This window comes from Loxodonta africana, chromosome 15 (genome assembly GCF_030014295.1).
Source record: "Loxodonta africana isolate mLoxAfr1 chromosome 15, mLoxAfr1.hap2, whole genome shotgun sequence".
Taxonomy (NCBI): domain Eukaryota; kingdom Metazoa; phylum Chordata; class Mammalia; order Proboscidea; family Elephantidae; genus Loxodonta; species Loxodonta africana.
In genome coordinates this window covers 8981593-9000415 of record NC_087356.1, presented here as the reverse complement: position 1 = coordinate 9000415, position 18823 = coordinate 8981593, and the positions used below count along the sequence as shown (strand labels likewise).

Sequence of the window (18823 nt, the reverse complement as noted above, 5' to 3'; positions counted from 1 at the left end):
TCTCCTCATGAACCCAGCAACAATTGTGGAGAAGCTGACCTTGCAACTCGACAACCTCTTTAGGGAATGTGTCAGCTCTTGGCTAAGAACCTGCAACTAGAGATCATTTTTACCACCAAAACCTACAATTTTTTTTCTCCAGGAGTATTTTAGATCTCTTGAAAGGAAATAATTTGATTTTTTTAATTCTATTCCCTCCCTTGTTCCGAGGAATATCTCCTCCAGAAAATCCATTCTGATGAAAGTGCTGTGGTAACTGGGCAACAGTGTGGAAGGCTGAGAGCTAGTGTGAGATCTAGGGGGAAAAGTTTGTGGTCTGATTTCTGGTTTCACCATGTGCTTCCTTTGAACAGTTTAGGGAGGTCATTTGTCACCTTCAAACCATTCCTCAGTTGTAAAGGGAGGAAACACACCTTACTGCAGAGAATTAAAGACTTATTAAGGACTGTCAGTTTGCCGTACTGTGGTGGCTTGTGTGTTGCTGTGATGCTGGAAGCTATTCACAGATGTTTCAAATACCATCAGGGTCATCCATGGTGGACAGGTTTCAGCAGAGCTTCCCAACTAAGACAAAGAAGAAAGGTCTATCGAGCTACTTCCAAAAGAGCTGATGAAAACTCTCTGAAGCAGAAAATATTGTCTAAGACTTCTAGCTCACCATGCATCAGGAGGCAGTGGTCATTAGAAATGGATGTCATGTTTGGTAAAGTAAAGGACCAACAAAGGTGAAGGAAACCATCAAGGAGGTGGATTGACATAGGGGCTCTGGCAATGGAATCAAACATAGTGATGATTGTGGGGGTGGCTCAGGACCAAGGAATATTTTCTTCTATTATCCATGGGATCACCATGAATTGGAGTGACTCAATTGCACCTAACATAGCAATATAGAGTGATTATCACAGTGCTTAGAGAAAAGGTAAGTGTGCCATCAATAGTATTATTTTATCATAGTAAAGCCTCCATGACTCCATCACAAAGAAATGAAGTGTTCATAAAAATAAATACCCTAATTAAAGTTGGTGTCTTCAAGCATCATCATTAAACTTAAAAAAAAAAAGTTTCATTGGGATTTTGTGCAGGTGGAAGGACTGATGACAGCCTCATGAGTCTTATTTTGCTGTCCAGCCTGAGGAGGAATGATCAAGGCTGAGCTATTCCAGCACATGTTTAGAAGAGGGATTTATCTGACTCACATTCTTGTTACACTTAACAGCCAGCCTGTATCATAGTTTGGGGACCGTTTATTAGTTGATAACTTCATTGCTAGTGTTTTTTTTTTTTCTGTCATTCCAAAATATTTTAGGAGTTTGCTCTGAAATAAAATTATTTACAGGAACTTTCATCTTACTATGTACCACTCTGGGTCGAATCACACCTGTTTCCTGCCCCCATGTGCTTGTCATGGTCTACATTTTCTGCGGTTCTGAAATATTTAGCTACTGCTCCAGCTCTGCTTTGTGTAAGAGTTTTCTCTCTCTTCTGTAGAATAAATATGCTCCAGATTGAATTCACTTAGCTAGTTTTTAATTCAGATAGCATCTTATTTTACTGAATTTTATAAGAAATCAAAATAGTTTTCCTTTATTTGAATTTGTTTACAATGTTCATAATATATAGTCATATTTAAGGGGTGGATAGGAGATAAATTGTAAATTCTTGTTCAATATAGATTTGTAATTATTCAAACTAAAGCCTTACTATAAATAAATACTATTATTGTGTTTTAATATGATTTTTCATCGAATAGAAAGACAAAACGAAAGAAGCTTGTTATTGAGGTTTTGAAGCTTAAAATCTTTTGATCTGAAGGGGTCTTTGGGGAAACAGCTGGGGTTGGAATGGAAGAAAGTGTCCTTCAGAGAAGACAGAGGTTGATGACAATCACGGAGAGATCACTGAGGACCTCCGTTAAACCAGCTCTGAAGAAGCCATGGAGGTGCAGTCATGTTGCAATAGTTGAGTAAGGAGGGAAAAAGAAGTGGAAAACACAGTGGTAGCTAGGTGGTCTCAGTTTAACAAAGGTTTTGTCTCTGGTTGTCTTTCATTTTTTAATTTGGAAGGAATTGTTCATGCTCATTCTATTAGTTTCCTACTGCTGCTGTAACAAATTACCACAAACTTAGTGGCCCAAAACAACATCCATTTATTATCTCACAGTGCTGTAGGTCAGAAGTTAAGACCATATTCCTTTCTGGTAAAGAATTCCTCTCTGGGAAAGAATCCACTTCCAAATTCATTCAGGTTGTGCACAGATTTCAATTCCTGTTGCTCTAGTGCAGAGGTTCCAGTTTTGTTGTTGACAGTTAGCTGGGATCCTTTCCCAGCTCCTTAAGGCAACTACATTCTTCTTCATGTTGCTCCTTCCATTTGCAAACCAGTAAAGGTAGGTCAAGTCTTTCTCAAGCTCTGAATTGTTCAGACTTTATCCTTCCTCCTCATCTCACATGCTCTTAAGAACTCATGTGATTTAGATTGTGCCCATCTGCATAATCTAGAAAAATCTCCCTATTTTAAGATCTCTAACCAGTTGTCACCAGGAAATAGGGCTGCTACAATCTAGACCAGTTATGGAATATGATAAAGGCAGAGTCATACTGAAATCTTGCAGAAGGAGCCTTGTGGTTGATGCTTGACCACCCAGGACAGAGATGGAACCATGGAATAGGGACCATCAGGGCTGACCCTGCAATTATGGAGGAGCATCTACTCAACCAATATTGGGACCAACAAATAAATCAAGGGGGGCTACCTGACCAAAGTGTAGCTCATGAAGGAATAAAGCCATTTCCAGAGAACCTACCCAAGTAGAGAAACATAAAGAGGTGGGGAAGTTTTCTATTTCCCCCATGCTTCTGATCTCCCACCAATATCTCCTACTGGCAGAATATATAGAAGCCAGCTTTCAAGGGTGCCCAGGAAACCAGCCTTACCAAGAAGGTAGGAAAAGGATATGAGTAAGGCTTAGAGACAAAAGGTAAATAACTGGCATCCAGGTCCCTTGATTAGGAATAAATTTAATCCAGGAAGCCAATTTCTACAATACTCTTTGTGCACAGAGTTTTTAACTTTGCTTCATATGCTTGCATAACTTAGTCCTGAGGACATGTTCTATTTCTATATGCCTCTGGAGGGTTATAGAGATTATAATTAAGATTAAATATGATGAATATGTAAAGTGTTCAGCACAGAGCCTTCATTGAATAAGGATTAGTCTTTGTTTTATTTACTGTATTTTTTATTGTTCTTTTTTGCTACACAGATATTATGGATTTTTCATGGATTTGAAGATACTTTATCTTCAAATTATTGCTAAAGTTTGACTAATCTGATAATTTACATTATTAATATTTTGAGGGAATTGCCAGGAGTTCAATCATGTGACTGTACTAAGGTCATCTCTTCTGTGAAGGCTGGGAGCCCCTTCCTCATGCTCCCAGTTCATGCTACAGAATTAGGGAGCTGCCTCTGTGTTGTCACTTTCAAATACACCCTACCTATTAAAATTTTCGTGGCAATAAAAAAAGTGCCAATATTCACATTCACATTCTTGTACTGAAAAGTTTGTGTAATTCCTATTTTAATGGCATGCACTTTTCCATCACAGGTGGCAAAGAAATTTTTGTTGTGAATAAATAAAAGATAGCATATAAACACATTTTTTTATTTTTTAATGAGTTGGCCCCCTTGCAAAAATAAAATTATGCACCAGTACTCGAGAATATCACAGTTTACAACAGACTCCTTGTAAGGAAGGACCGAAGGAAGAATCAATGCCCTCAATGTGTAGAATTTGTAAGATAAACTATGGTTTCAATGACGAATGTTTATAAGATCTTGCAATGTTTGAGAAAAGTAGGTATCTGCACTACATGTTAACTTAGAGAAAATCCTGGGCTTGAAATGAAGAAAATGGAGCAGAAATTTTGGCTAGGGAGAGTGTTTTAGTATAAGTGGTGCTAAAGGCCTTTGAAGGACAAAGGTGTCTACTATAATATTTGAAGTTGGTTTCTGTGTACCGTGGTGATGTCACTTCTACCTGAACTCCAAATTTTATTCAATAAGGTGTTTTCCACACACAAATGTCTCCTTAATTTATTTATTCATTGGGTAGCACAATAAAGGGTCATATTACAAGTAGAGTCAGCTTGGGAAAGAAGCAAGCAACTACCACCCGACAGGAAACAGAAGGGATCAAAAGATTAAGAGATCAGGAGAGAAAGACAAATGCTTACCCAGAAATGCGAAGGTAAAAAGTTAGCCAGCAAATTCTGCTTGTAGGAATGGCTCACTAAGTACATTCAGACCATCCCTGTGTTCGAAAGCAACTAGGAAAGTAGAACTTTCTTTTTTTCTTCTTACTCGGACTGAAGGGATAGGAAGAATATCGAAGCAGTGAGGAGCTACAGGGCCAAAGATCCGAGAGATGAAGAAGATCAACAGAGTCAAGCCCTACACTGAAGCTACTCCTGCCTGCAAAGCAATTGCCAATACCAAAACCAGTGGCTGAGAGGCTGAGATCTTTCAATAAACTGGCAGGGCTGTGGGGAAAATAGCAAAGAGCAGTGCCTGCCAGAGAAGAGTGGCTCTGCAAATACCCTAGGCTTTCAGTTGGAAAGTGCTAATTCCTAGGATTAGAGCTAAGCCCAGAAAGACACCAGCACATACCGTGAGGAAAGCCTTGCTGCCAATCGTCCCCATTCCTACTTGGAGTAAACTGATCTGACCTTCTTACTGACCCTAGCCTTGATATCTCTTATAAGCAAAAGTCAGTCTTTCCTGGAGAAGGATGATATCATCCAAAACCTCAAATCAGCTCTATAATTTTTTATCTGCAATGTTCATCTCTCAAATAATCACCATGCATAACAGAAAGCTTGACTTTAAAGCATAGTAATACAACAGACAATTGATACAGACCCACAAAGATCAGGAATGCAGAATAATGTCAAACACCCTAAAATAACTAAAACTAATATGTGAAAGAAGCAAGAGAAAAACATCAAAAATTTCTCAGAGTAGAAATTATATGAAAGGAGAAAATGGAAATTATAATACAAAAAAATGCAATAACTCCTATTACAAACTCAGTATATAGGTTAAACATCAAATCAGATACAGTTGAAGTATCTGATATGTCAGAAAGAAAAATAAAAGGCTAAATGATAAAAATAACAAAAAACAAAAGTGCCTTGATAATACGAGATATGGCCAATGTTTTCTTACATGTAATTTTGGTTCAGAAGAAGAGGAGAGCAAAAGAAGGCAGAAAATGAGGCAGAAGTATTTGCAAATATAAACATGAATTTTCCAGAAATGATATTTCCAACTTCAGATTCATAATGCAATATAAAGCCAGACAAATGCTAACAAAATCACACTTCTTAAAAAAAAAAAAAAAAAGAAAGAAAAAAGAAGTGGGAAGAAGGGTATAAAGGTCTGTGTTTTCAATATAGACTCGGTTATGAGTCAGCACTTGGAACCATGAGAAATGATACTTTGATTTTGTTTTCATGCTGTATTATCTTTAATTGCACAAAGACCTCTTCATCCCCATCACCTAGGGATCGTTTCACCCACTGCTTTGTCTGGCAGCCAGCCTATTGTCTCTTTCTTCAACCATGGTGAGACGGATACGTTTTCCTTAAGGAAGAGAAACCCATGTTTTGTTGCCTTTGCCCATAATGAAAATGTTGGAAAGCCAGATGGCAAAGCTGTTGCCATTGGGATATTTCGCATGAACCACATCCTTTGAGCCAGGATGTCTCTCTCTGTTAGTGATCTCAGGTTCACACCTTCAGTCCCCATACCAGTATTGAACTCGATGAAATCAGTAATCTTCCCAGTCTCTAAATCAATCTGAATGGTATCACTCACCTTGATGAAGGGTTTAGGGTAGACGTTTGGTAGGAGCATCACGGGTCACCAGATGAGGGATTCATTTTGTGCCCACAAATTCCTTCTTTGCACAACTTGTACTTCGCTTCCTCAGGTGGGATACAACGAACAGCAAATCGACCTATAGTGCCATAGATCAGATGGAAATTCTCTCTGGTTTTGTAGATGCTGATGGCATCCATAAAACCAGCAGCATAGGTTATATCAGTTTGGACTTTGTCATCAATGAAACACTTCACACAGACATTCTTTACTTCATTCCTTTCAGGGCATACTTACATCTATTCACTAAGCAAATGTTGAGCAGGAGACTTTCTCTCAGCTCGTGGGCACTGGTGGATGGACGAGGAGCGGGCACACCAGTCTGTTTGTCCAGTATCTAGTGCTCTGCAGCTGCTCCACACTTCACATGCTTCTTGGGACCACGACCACGGCTGCGCTGGGCAGGGAGAGAGCGGTATCATTTATTCTAAAGTAACATTAAAACATTAAATAGTTCAACAGCTAAAAAAAAAAAAAAACACCCAAAATTGCTGAAAAACAAAGAAAAAACAGTAATAACAGAGGGAGGAACAAAAAAAAGAGAGAGAGTAAAAGGAACAGCAACAATATCAGCTATCTTCTCGATGGAATGATACCTTTATCAAAATGAAAGAAAATAAATTCCAACTTAGCAAAAATATTATTTTAAAATGAAAACAAAGATATTTTATATAAACAAAAACTGAAATGATTTTTCACCAGCAAACCCTCACAAAAATATCTTTAGGAAGAAGGAAGATGATATAAGATGAAAGCTTAGAGAGGGAGAAGGGATAAAGACATGTGTGTTAATCTCAATGAAAACTAGCCGCTGTAGACAATAAAGGAGCCCTGGTTAACAAGGGCTCAGCTGCTAGCCAAAAGGTTGGCAGTTCGAACATGTGGCAGTCTGCTTTGGTAAAGATTTACAGCCTTGGAAACCCTATGGAGCAGTTCTACTCTGTCCTGTAGGGTACCTATAAGTCGTAATTGACTCCATGGCAGTGAGTTTTGGGTGGGTAGACAATAAAACCATCAATAATAATATAATACATAGCAACATAGTACATATATCACAAAGTGGTTATTTAAAATTAATACATATTAAGATGCTTGCTTTGCCCAAAAAGTGGTTAAATACTAATACATAATAATAGATTTTAATAATAAGTGATAATGTATTTTGCAATCAATCTCTAGGAAAATTAATTGTTAAAAGAATAGGATATGGGAAAAAAAAAAACGTGTTGCCGTCAATTGGATTGCAACTCATAGCCACTCTATAAGACAGAGTAGAAATATCCCATAGGTTTTCCAAGAAGCAGCTGGTGGATTCAAACTGCCAACCTTTTGGTGAGCAACCATAGATCTTAATCACCGTGCCAATAAAAAAAAAAAAAAAATTTTAAAGGTTGTAAATAATAGTACTAACTAACTACTAAAAAGAACAGGAAATAGTATAAAAATATTTCAGCAATTCATAAAAATTGCAACAAAATGAAAAGAAACATGGGCATATAAGGAAAGAGAAATCAAATAGAAACTTGATGATTTAAGCCCAAATATAGGAGCCCTGGTGGCACAATGGGTAAGCACTCAGCTGTTAATCAAAGGCCAGAGGTTCAAACCTGGGCTGCTCCAGGAGAAAGACGTAGCAGTTTGCTCTTGTAAAGATTTAAAGCCTTGGAAATCCTACGGGGCAGTTCTACTCTGTCCTGTAGGTTTCTATGAGTCCTCCAAATCAACTTGATGGCAATGGATTTGGTTTGGGTTTTATAACAATAACTGTATTAGGTAAAATGACTAAAAATTACAATTTGAAAACAACAAGGATGAAAAGATTAGTTTACAAAAAAGAAAATAAAGAGAATCAACTTATAAGCTCTTCGCAAAAGAATAACTTAAACATAAGGATTCAGAAAAGGTTGAAATGGATGATAGTAAAGCTCCATTATACAATTGCTGAATGAAAACTAGAATATCTGTATTTATGAGTTAAAGTGTGTTAAAATGTAAAATGCATTATTAGAGATATAGAGGGACATTTCATCATAATAAAATTTCCATTTACTAGAAAAATATAAGAATTCAAAATCTTCATGTGCTTACTTATAACAGTCTCAAAATGTATAAAGCAAAAATTTCCAGAAGTAAAACAAATAATAGACCTATAACTTAATAAGAAATATTAAACACATCTTCAAAGAACTCCAGATGAGAAGTCATTAAAATTTGAGGAGGCGGGGCCAAGATGGCGGACTAGGCAGACTCTACCTCAGATTCCTCTTGCAACAAAGACACGGAAAAACAAGTGAATCGATCACATACATAACAATCTACAAACCCTGAACAACAAACACAGATTTAGAGACGGAGAACGAACTAATACGGGGAAGCAGCGATTGTTTTCAGAGCCTGGAGCCAGCGTACCAGTCAGGTATGGCACAAGCACAGAAGCTGCTCCACCCCTCTGAACTAACACTGGGAGAGGGCCCAGCCAGTTCGCGCCAGCAGTATGGCGACGCAGCAGGTGGGAGAAGTCCCCGGGAGGCAGTGACTGGTCTTGGAGCGGGGAGAGCAGCGTCCCATCCGGGGAACCGTCCCGCCAGGATTTGGACTGGATGCAGGTACGGCATAAACACAGAGAGCTCCTGCACCCCCCTGAACTAACCCCGGGAGGGGGCCCAGCCGGTTCGCTCGGGCGGCGTGGGACACAGCTGGTAGGAGAAGTCCCTGGGAGGCAGTGACTGGTATTGGAGCGGGGAGAGCAGCATCCCAGCCGGGACACTCGGTCACGGCACAAGCACGGGGAGCTGCTCCACTCACCTGAACTAACCCCGGGAGGGGGCCCAGCCTGTTCACGGAAGCGGCGCGGCGACGTGGCTGGCAGAACGAGAAGTCCCCGGGAGGCAGCGACTGATTTTGGAGTCGAGAGTGCACCGTCCCAGCAGGGAAGCCTTGACCCTGGGCATGGGGCTGGAAGCGGAGGATCTGACCGTGACTCCAACGGGCCAGACCCCCCGGGGGCAATCTCCACACAGCCAGCATACATAGGCGACGCGCCCCACGGGAGTCTCAGATATAACAGTCATTCCAAGCAAGACAAGCAACTCTGGCTATATTCTGAGGTGCTACTCTCCTATCTCTCTGTTCCCTCCCCCACCCTCCCGGGCGGCTTCATTAACATCCGAATAGCCTAAGCCAGAGGGAGAACTCTGATAGGGATCTGACTGCATTTTTTTTTAGCGGATTTTCTGGAAAAACTAGTTTCCCAGTGATGGCTCAGAGACAGCAATCCACATCAAACCACTTAAAGAAGCAGACCATGACAGCTTGTCCAACCCCCCAAACAAAAGAATCAAAATCTTTCCCAAATGAAGATACAATCCTGGAATTATCAGATACAGAATATAAAAAACTAATTTACAGAATGCTTTAAGACATCACAAATGAAATAAGGCAAACTGCAGAAAAAGCCAAGGAACACACCGATAAAACTGTTGAAGAACTCAAAAAGATTATTCAAGAACATACTGGAAAAATTAATAAGTTGCAAGAATCCATAGAAAGACAGCATGTAGAAATCCAAAAGATTAACAATAAAATTACAGAATTAGACAACGCAATAGGAAGTCAGAGGAGCAGACACGAGCAATTAGAACGCAGACTGGGACATCTGGAGGACCAGGGAATCAACACCAACATAGCTGAAAAAAAATCAGATAAAAGAATTAAAAAAAATGAAGAAACCCTAAGAATCATGTGGGACTCTATCAAGAAGGATAACCTGCGGGTGATTGGAGTCCCAGAACAGGGAGGGGGGACAGAAAACACAGAGAAATTAGTTGAAGGACTCCTGACAGAAAACTTCCCTGACATCATGAAAGATGAAAGGATATCTATCCAAGATGCTCATCGAACTCCATTTAAGATTGATCCAAAAAGAAAAACACCAAGACATATTATCATCAAACTCACCAAAACCAAAGATAAACAGAAAATTTTAAAAGCAGCCAGGGAGAAAAGAAAGGTTTCCCTCAAGGGAGAATCAATAAGAATAAGTTCAGACTACTCAGCAGAAACCATGCAGGCAAGAAGGGAATGGGACGACATATACAGAACACTGAAGGAGAAAAACTGCCAGCCAAGGATCATATATCCAGCAAAACTCTCTCTGAAATATGAAGGCGAAATTAAGATATTTACAGATAAACACAAGTTTAGAGAATTTGCAAAAATCAAACCAAAGCTACAAGAAATACTAAAGGATATTGTTTGGTCAGAAAACCAATAATATCAGATATCAGCACAACACAAGATCACAAAACAGAATGTCCTGATATCAACTCAAATAGGGAAATCCCAAAAACAAACAAATTAAGATTAATTAAAAAAAATAAATACACATAACAGGGAATCATGGAAGTCAATAGGTAAAAGATCACAATAATCAAAAAGAGGGACTAAATACAGGAGGTAATGAACTGCCATATGGAGAGTGATACAAGGCGATATAGAACAATACAAGTTAGGTTTTTACTTAGAAAAATAGGGGTAAATAATAAGGTAACCACAAAAAGGTATAACAACTCTATAACTCAAGATAAAAGCCAAGAAAAACGTAACGACTCAACTAACATAAAGTCAAGCACTATGAAAATGAGGATCTCACAATTTACTAAGAAAAACGCCTCAGCACAAAAAAGTATGTGGAAAAATGAAACTGTCAGCAACACACATAAAAAGGCATCAAAATGACAGCACTAAAAACTTATTTATCTATAATTACCCTGAATGTAAATGGACTAAATGCACCAATAAAGAGACAGAGAGTCACAGACTGGATAAAGAAACACGATCCATCTATATGCTGCCTACAAGAGACACACCTTAGACTTAGAGACACAAACAAACTAAAACTCAAAGGATGGAAAAAAATGTATCAAGCAAACAATAAGCAAAAAAGAAGAGGAGTAGCAATATTAATTTCTGACAAAATAGACTTTAGACTTAAGTCCACCACAAAGGATAAAGAAGGACACTATATAATGATAAAAGGGACAATTGATCAGGAAGACATAACCATATTAAGTATTTACGCACTCAATGACAGGGCTGCAAGATACATAAATCAAATTTTAACAGAATTGAAAAGCGAGATAGACACCTCCACATTTATAGTAGGGGACTTCAACACACCACTTTCGGAGAAGGACAGGACATCCAGTAAGAAGCTCAATAGAGACACGGAAGACCTAATTACAACAATCAACCAACTTGACCTCATAGACTTATACAGAACTCTCCACCCAACTGCTGCAAAGTATACTTTTTTTTCTAGTGCACATGGAACATTCTCTAGAATAGACCACATATTAGGTCATAAAACAAACCTTTGCAGAGTCCAAAACATTGAAATATTACAAAGCATCTTCTCAGACCACAAGGCAATAAAACTAGAAATCAATAACAGAAAAACTAGGGAAAAGAAATCAAATACTTGGAAAATGAACAATACCCTTCTGAAAAAAGACTGGGTTATAGAAGACATCAAGGAGGGAATAAGGAAATTCATAGAAAGCAACGAGAATGAAAATACTTCTTATCAAAACCTCTGGGACACAGCAAAAGCAGTGCTCAGAGGCCAATTTATATCAATAAATGCACACATACAAAAAGAAGAAAGAGCCAAAATCAGAGAACTGTCCCTACGACTTGAACAAATAGAAACTGAGCAACAAAAGAATCCATCAGGCACCAGAAGAAAACAAATAATAAAAATTAGAGCTGAACTAAATGAATTAGAGAACAGAAAAACAATTGAAAAAATTAACAAAGCCAAAAGCTGGTTCTTTGAAAAAATTAACAAAATTGATAAACCATTGGCTAGACTGACTAAAGAAATACAGGAAGGGAAACAAATAACCCTCATAAGAAACGAGAAGGACCACATCACAACAGAACCAAATGAAATTAAAAGAATCATTTCAGATTATTATGAAAAACTGTACTCTAACAAATTTGAAAACCTAGAAGAAATGGATGAATTCCTGGAAAAACACTACCTACATAAACTAACACATTCAGAAGTAGAACAACTAAATAGACCCATAACAAAAAAAGAGATTGAAACGGTAATTAAAAAACTCCCAACAAAAAAAAGCCCTGGCCCGGACGGCTTCACTGCAGAGTTCTACCAAACCTTCAGAGAAGACTTAACACCACTACTACTGAAGGTATTCCAAAGCATAGAAAATGATGGAATACTACCCAACTCATTCTATGAAGCCGCCATCTCCCTGATACCAAAACCAGGTAAAGACATTACAAAAAAAAGAAAATTATAGACCTATATCCCTCATGAACATAGATGCAAAAATCCTCAACAAAATTCTAGCCAATAGAATCCAACAACACATCAAAAAAATAATTCACCCTGATCAAGTGGGATTTATACCAGGTATGCAAGGCTGGTTTAATATCAGAAAAACCATTAATGTAATCCATCACATAAATAAAACAAAAGACAAAAACCACATGATCTTATCAATTGATGTAGAAAAGGCATTTGACAAAGTCCAACACCCATTTATGATACAAACTCTCACCACAACAGGAGTTGAAGGAAAATTCCTCAACATAATAAAGGGCATCTTTGCAAAGCCAACAGCCAATATCACTCTAAATGGAGAGAACCTGAAAGCATTTCCCTTGAGAACGGGAACCAGACAAGGATGCCCTTTATCACCACTCTTATTCAACATCGTGCTGGAAGTCCTAGCCAGGGCAATTAGGCTAGACAAAGAAACAAAAGGTATCCGGATTGGCAAGGAGGAAGTAAAGTTACCACTATTTGCAGGTGACATGATTATATACACAGAAAACCCTAAGGAATCCTCCAGAAAACTACTGAAACTAATAGAAGAGTTTGGCAGAGTCTCACGTTATAAAATAAACATACAAAAATCACTTGGATTCCTCTACATCAACAAAAAGAACACCAAAGAGGAAATAACCAAATCAATACCATTCACAGTAGCCCCCAAGAAGATAAGATACTTAGCAATAAATCTTGCCAAGGATGTAAAAGGCCTATACAAAGAAAACTACAAAGCTCTACTACAAGAAATTCAAAAGGACATAATTAAGTGGAAAAACATACCTTGCTCATGGATAGGAAGACTTAACATAGTAAAAATGTCTATTCTACCAAAAGCCATCTATACATACAATGCACTTCTGATCCAAATTCCAATGTCATTTTTTAATGTGTTGGAGAAACAAATCACCAACTTCATGTGGAAGGGAAAGAAGCCTCGGATAAGTAAAGCATTACTGAAAAAGAAGAAGAAAGTGGGAGGTTTCACTCTACCTGATTTCAGAACCTATTATACAGCCACAGAGGTCAAAACAGCCTGGTACTGGTACAACAACAGGCACATAGACCAAAGGAACAGAATTGAGAACCCAGATATAGATCCATCCACGTATGAGCAGCTGATATTTGACAAAGGACCAGTCAGTTAATTGGGGAAAAGATAGCCTTTTTAACAAATGGTGCTGGCATAACTGGATATCCATTTACAAAAAAAATGAAACAGGACCCATACCTTACACCATGCACAAAAACTAACTCCAAGTGCATCAAAGACCTAAACATAAAGACTAAAACGGTAAAGATCATGGAAGAAAAAATTGGGACAACCCTAGGAGCCCTAATACAGGGCATAAACAGAATACAAAACATTACCAAAAATGATGAAGAGAAACCCGATAACTGGGAGCTCCTAAAAATCAAACACCTATGCTCATCTAAAGACTTCACCAAAAGAGTAAAAAGACTGCCTACAGACTGGGAAAGAATATTCAGCTATGACATCTCAGACCAGCGCCTGATCTCTAAAATCTACATGATTCTGTCAAAACTCAACCACAAAAAGACAAACAACCCAATCAAGAAGTGGGCAAAGGATATGAACACACATTTCACTAAAGAAGATATTCAGGCAGCCAACAGATACATGAGAAAATGCTCTCAATCATTAGCCATTAGAGAAATGCAAATTAAAACTATGATGAGATTCCATCTCACACCAGCAAGGCTGGCATTAATTCAAAAAACACAAAATAATAAATGTTGGAGAGGCTGCGGAGAGATTGGAACTCTCATACACTGCTGGTGGGATTGTAAAATGGTACAACCACTTTGGAAATCTATCTGGCGTTACCTTAAACAGTTAGAAATAAAACTACCATACAACCCAGAAATCCCACTCCTCGGAATATACCCTAGAGATACAAGAGCCTTCACACAAACAGATATATGCACACCCATGTTTATTGCAGCTCTGTTTACAATAGCAAAAAGTTGGGAGCAACCAAGGTGTCCATCAACGGATGAATGGGTAAATAAATTGTGGTATATTCACACAATGGAATACTACGCATCGATAAAGAACAGTGACGAATCTGTGAAACATTTCATAACATGGAGGAAGCTGGAAGGCATTATGCTGAGTGAAATTAGTCAAGAGGCAAAAGGACAAATATTGTATAAGACCACTATTATAAGATCTTGAGAAATAGAAAAAACTAAGAACACATACTTTTGTGGTTACGAGGAGGGAGGGAGGGAGGGTGGGAGAGGGTTTTTTAATGAATAATCAGTAGATAAGAACTGCTTTAGGTGAAGGGAAAGACAACACTTAATACATGGAAGGTCAGCTCAATTGGACTGGACCAAAAGCAAAGAAGTTTCCGGGATAAAATGAATGCTGCAAAGGTCAGCGGAGCAGGGGCGGGGGTCTGGGGAACATGGTTTGAGGGGACTTCTAAGTCAATTGGCAAAATAATTCTATTATGAAAACATTCTGCATCCCACTTTGAAATGTGGCATCTGGGGTCTTAAACGCTAACAAGCGTCCATCTAAGATGCATCAATTGGTCTCAACCCACCTGGAGCAAAAGAAAATGAAGAACACCAAGGCCACATGACAACTAAGAGCCCAAGAGACAGAAAGGGCCACATGAACCAGAGACCCACATCACCCTGAGACCAGAAGAACTAGTTGGTGCCCGGCCACAATCGATGACTGCCCTGACAGGGAGCACAGCAGAGGACCCCTGAGGGACCAGGAGATCAGTGGGATGCAGACCCCAAATTCTCATAAAAAGACCAAACTTAATGGTCGGACTGAGACTAGAGGAATCCCGGTGGCCATGGTCCCCAGACCTTCTGTTGGCACAGGACAGGAACCATCCCCGAAGACAACTCATCAGACATGAAAGGGACTGGTCAGTGGGTGGGAGAGAGACGCTGATGAAGAGTGAGCTAATTATATCAGGTGGACACTTGAGATTGTGTTGGCAACTCTTGTCTGGAGGGGGGATGGGAGGATAGAGAGAGAGGGAAGCCGGCAAAATTCTCAGGAAAGGAGAGACTGAAAGGGCTGACTCAAGAGGGGGAGAGCAAGTGGGAGTAAGGAGTAAGATGTATGTAAACTTATATGTGACAGACTGATTGGATTTGTAAACATTCATTTGAAGCTTAATAAAAGTTAATAAAAAAAAAAGAATATAAATTTGAGTAATATGACTATGAAACATGGGACCTAACTAACCTTTATAGAATGATGCCTCCAAATTTCAGAAAGCACAAAGCATTTATAAAATTTACTGAATCATAAAGCAAAACTAAACAAATTTTAAAATATTTAAATCATATAGATTATATTCTCTGAACACTGAAAAATTAAGCCAATGAAAAAAAGATAACTAGAAAATTCCAAATGTTTGAAAATCAAGAATATATCAAAGAAGATATCATAATGGAAATTGTAAAATATAAAGTACTAAATGATAATAAAAATCACGATCAAATTTGACAATGCAGCTTAAAACATATTTATAGACTATAAGAATTTATTATAAAAGAAGAAAAGCTGAAAGCATCCATCCTGAGAACTTTAAATAAGAACAGAAAGCTAAATCCATAGTCAAATAAAATTAAGAGCAGAAATTAATGAAATAGAAAATTATTATTCCATGCAGAGATTCAATATTGTAAGAAAATTGATAAACTCCTACTAAGAAAGACTTAATTACTACAGACATGCAGAGTGATATCAGCAATAAAAAAGAAGGTAGTCCAATAATTCTATAAATGTTAAAAGATTATCAGATGATGTTTTGTCCAACTTTATAACACTGAATTTGGAAACGTATAAAAAACGATCACAGATAAAGCCAACTTTTCAAAACTAACTTAAGAAGAGAATGGACTAATGTTAGGTCTATGAAAGAATTTCAATTTATACTTAAAAACCTGCTAATATTTATATTTCTTCTTTGGTGAACTGTCTGTTCAAATCCTTTGCCCAAGTTTTAATTGAGTTGTTTGTCTCTTTGTTATTAAATTCTAGTACTTCTTTATATACTATAGATATTATAATATTACATATTTATAGATATTAAACACTTTTTAGACATATAATTCCTAAAAGAGGGAATCAATTCATAAAATTTTGTAGAATTGACCATCTAATTCAAGTATTTATAAGAAAAATGCAAAAGTCCAAGTATAGGCAAGGTAACACTGAAGCAAAATAGTAAGGTAGGGAGATTTACCCTACAGGCTGTTGCTATTCGTTATCAAAATGTAGTCATTAAGTCAGCTGGCTATAAGGTGAGTCTGAGAGTTCAGAGCATCACAATTAAGGGAAGCCATCACCTCTGGGGCCCCTACACCTTTTGTACCTTGATTGCTACAAGGTTGCCTAGGTGGTAGGCGACTAACTTCCCTTCACCAGTGCAACTTCAGCTCATTAATACCAATTACTCTTTTTTTTTTTAATTAATTTTTATTAAGCTTCAAGTGAACATTTACCATTCCAATCAGTCTGTCACATGTAGGTTTACATACATCTTACTCCCTTCTCCCACTGGCTCTCCCCCTATTGAGTCAGCCCTTTCAGTCTCTCGTTTCGTGCCAATTTTGCCATCTTCCCTCTCTCTCTATCTACCCATCCCCCCTCCAGTCAAGAGTTGCCTACACACTCTCCAGTGTCCACCTGATTTAATTAGCTCACTCTTCATCAGCGTCTCTCTCCCCTCCACTGGCCAGTCCTTTTCATGCCTGATGAGTTGTCTTCTGGAATGGTTCCTGACCTGTGCCATCAGAAGTCCTGGGGAGCATTGTCTCTGGGATTCCTCTAGCCGCAGTCATACCATTAGGTATGGTCTTTTTGTGAGAATTTGGGGTCTGTGGTCTCCTGCTCCCTCAGGAGTTGTCTGTTGTGCTCCCTGACAGGGCAGACATCGATTGTGGCCGGGTACCAACTAGTTCTTCTGGTCTCAGGATAATGTAGGTCTCTGGTTCATGTGGCCCTTTCTGTCTCTTGAGTTCTTAGTTGTCGTGTGACCTTGGTGTTCTTCCTTTGCCTTTGCTCCAGGTGGGTTGAGACCAATTGATGTATCTTAGATGGCTGCTTGTTGGCATTTAGGACCCCAGGCGGTACATTTCAAAATGGGATGCAGAATGTTTTCATAATAGAATTATTTTGCCCGTTGACTTAGAAGTCCCCTCAAATCAAGTTCCCCAGACCCCAGCCCCTGCTCCGCTGACCTTTGAAGCTTTCATTTTATCCCGGAAACCTCTTTGCTTTTAGTCCAGTCCAATTAGGCTGACCTTCCTTGTATTGTGTGTTGTCTTTCCCCTCACCCAAAGCAGTTCTTATCTACTGACTGATCAATAAAAAGCCCTCTCCCTCCCTCCCTCCCTCACCCCTTTGTAACCACAAAAGTATGTGTTCTTCTCCGTTTTTTCTATTTCTCAAGATCTTATAATAGTGGTCTTATACAATATTTGTCCTTTTGCCTCTGACTCATTTCGCTGAGCATAATGCCTTCCAGGTTCCTCCATGTTATGAAATGTTTCACAGATTCGTCACTGTTCTTTATCGATGCGTAGTATTCTATTGTGTGAATATACCACAATTTATTTACCCATTCATCCGTTGATGGACACCTTGGTTGCTCCCAACTTTTTGCTATTGTAAACAGAGCTGCAATAAACATGGGTGTGCATATGTCTGTTTGTGTGAAGGCTCTTGTATCTCTAGGGTATATTCCGAGGAGTGGGATTTCTGGGTTGTATGGTAGTTCTATTTCTAACTGTTTAAGATAATGCCAGATGGATTTCCAAAGTGGTTGTACCATTTTACAATCCCACCAGCAGTGTATGAGAGTTCCAATCTCTCCGCAGCCTCTCCAACATTTATTATTTTGTGTTTTTTGGATTAATGCCAGTCTAGTTGGTGTGAGATGGAATCTCATCGTAGTTTTAATTTGCATTTCTCTAATGGCTAATGATCGGGAGCATTTTCTCATGTATCTGTTGGCTGCCTGAATATCTTCTTTAGTGAAATGTGTGTTCATATCCTTTGCGCACTTCTTGATTGGGTTGTTTACCAATTATTCTTTTGTTTGGAATTTGAGGTACATTTTACCATGCATACACAGCATCAGGATTGGAGGAAGATCTATTAACAACCTGCAATATGAGCACCCAGACATAGATCCATCCACGTATGAGCAGCTGATATTTGACAAAGGACCAGTGTCAATTAATTGGGGAAAAGATAGCCTTTTTAACAAATGGTGCTGGCATAACTGGATATCCATTTGCAAAAGAATGAAACAGGGCCCATACCTCACACCATGCACAAAAACTAACTCCAAGTGGATCAAAGACCTAAACATAAAGACTAAAATGATAAAGATCATGGAAGAAAAAATTGGGACAACCCTAGAAGCCCTAATACAAGGCATAAACAGAATACAAAACATTACCAAAAATGATGAAGAGAAACCCGATAACTGGGAGCTCCTAAAAATCAAACACCTA

The 18823-nt window shown here is 38.6% G+C and overlaps 1 pseudogene; it reads right to left on the bottom strand.

Moving 5' to 3' along the window:
* Positions 1-5572: 5572 nt before the first annotated feature.
* LOC100669111 (small ribosomal subunit protein eS4, X isoform-like) overlaps positions 5573-18823 on the bottom strand; it is a 56813-nt pseudogene continuing 43562 nt past the window's right edge.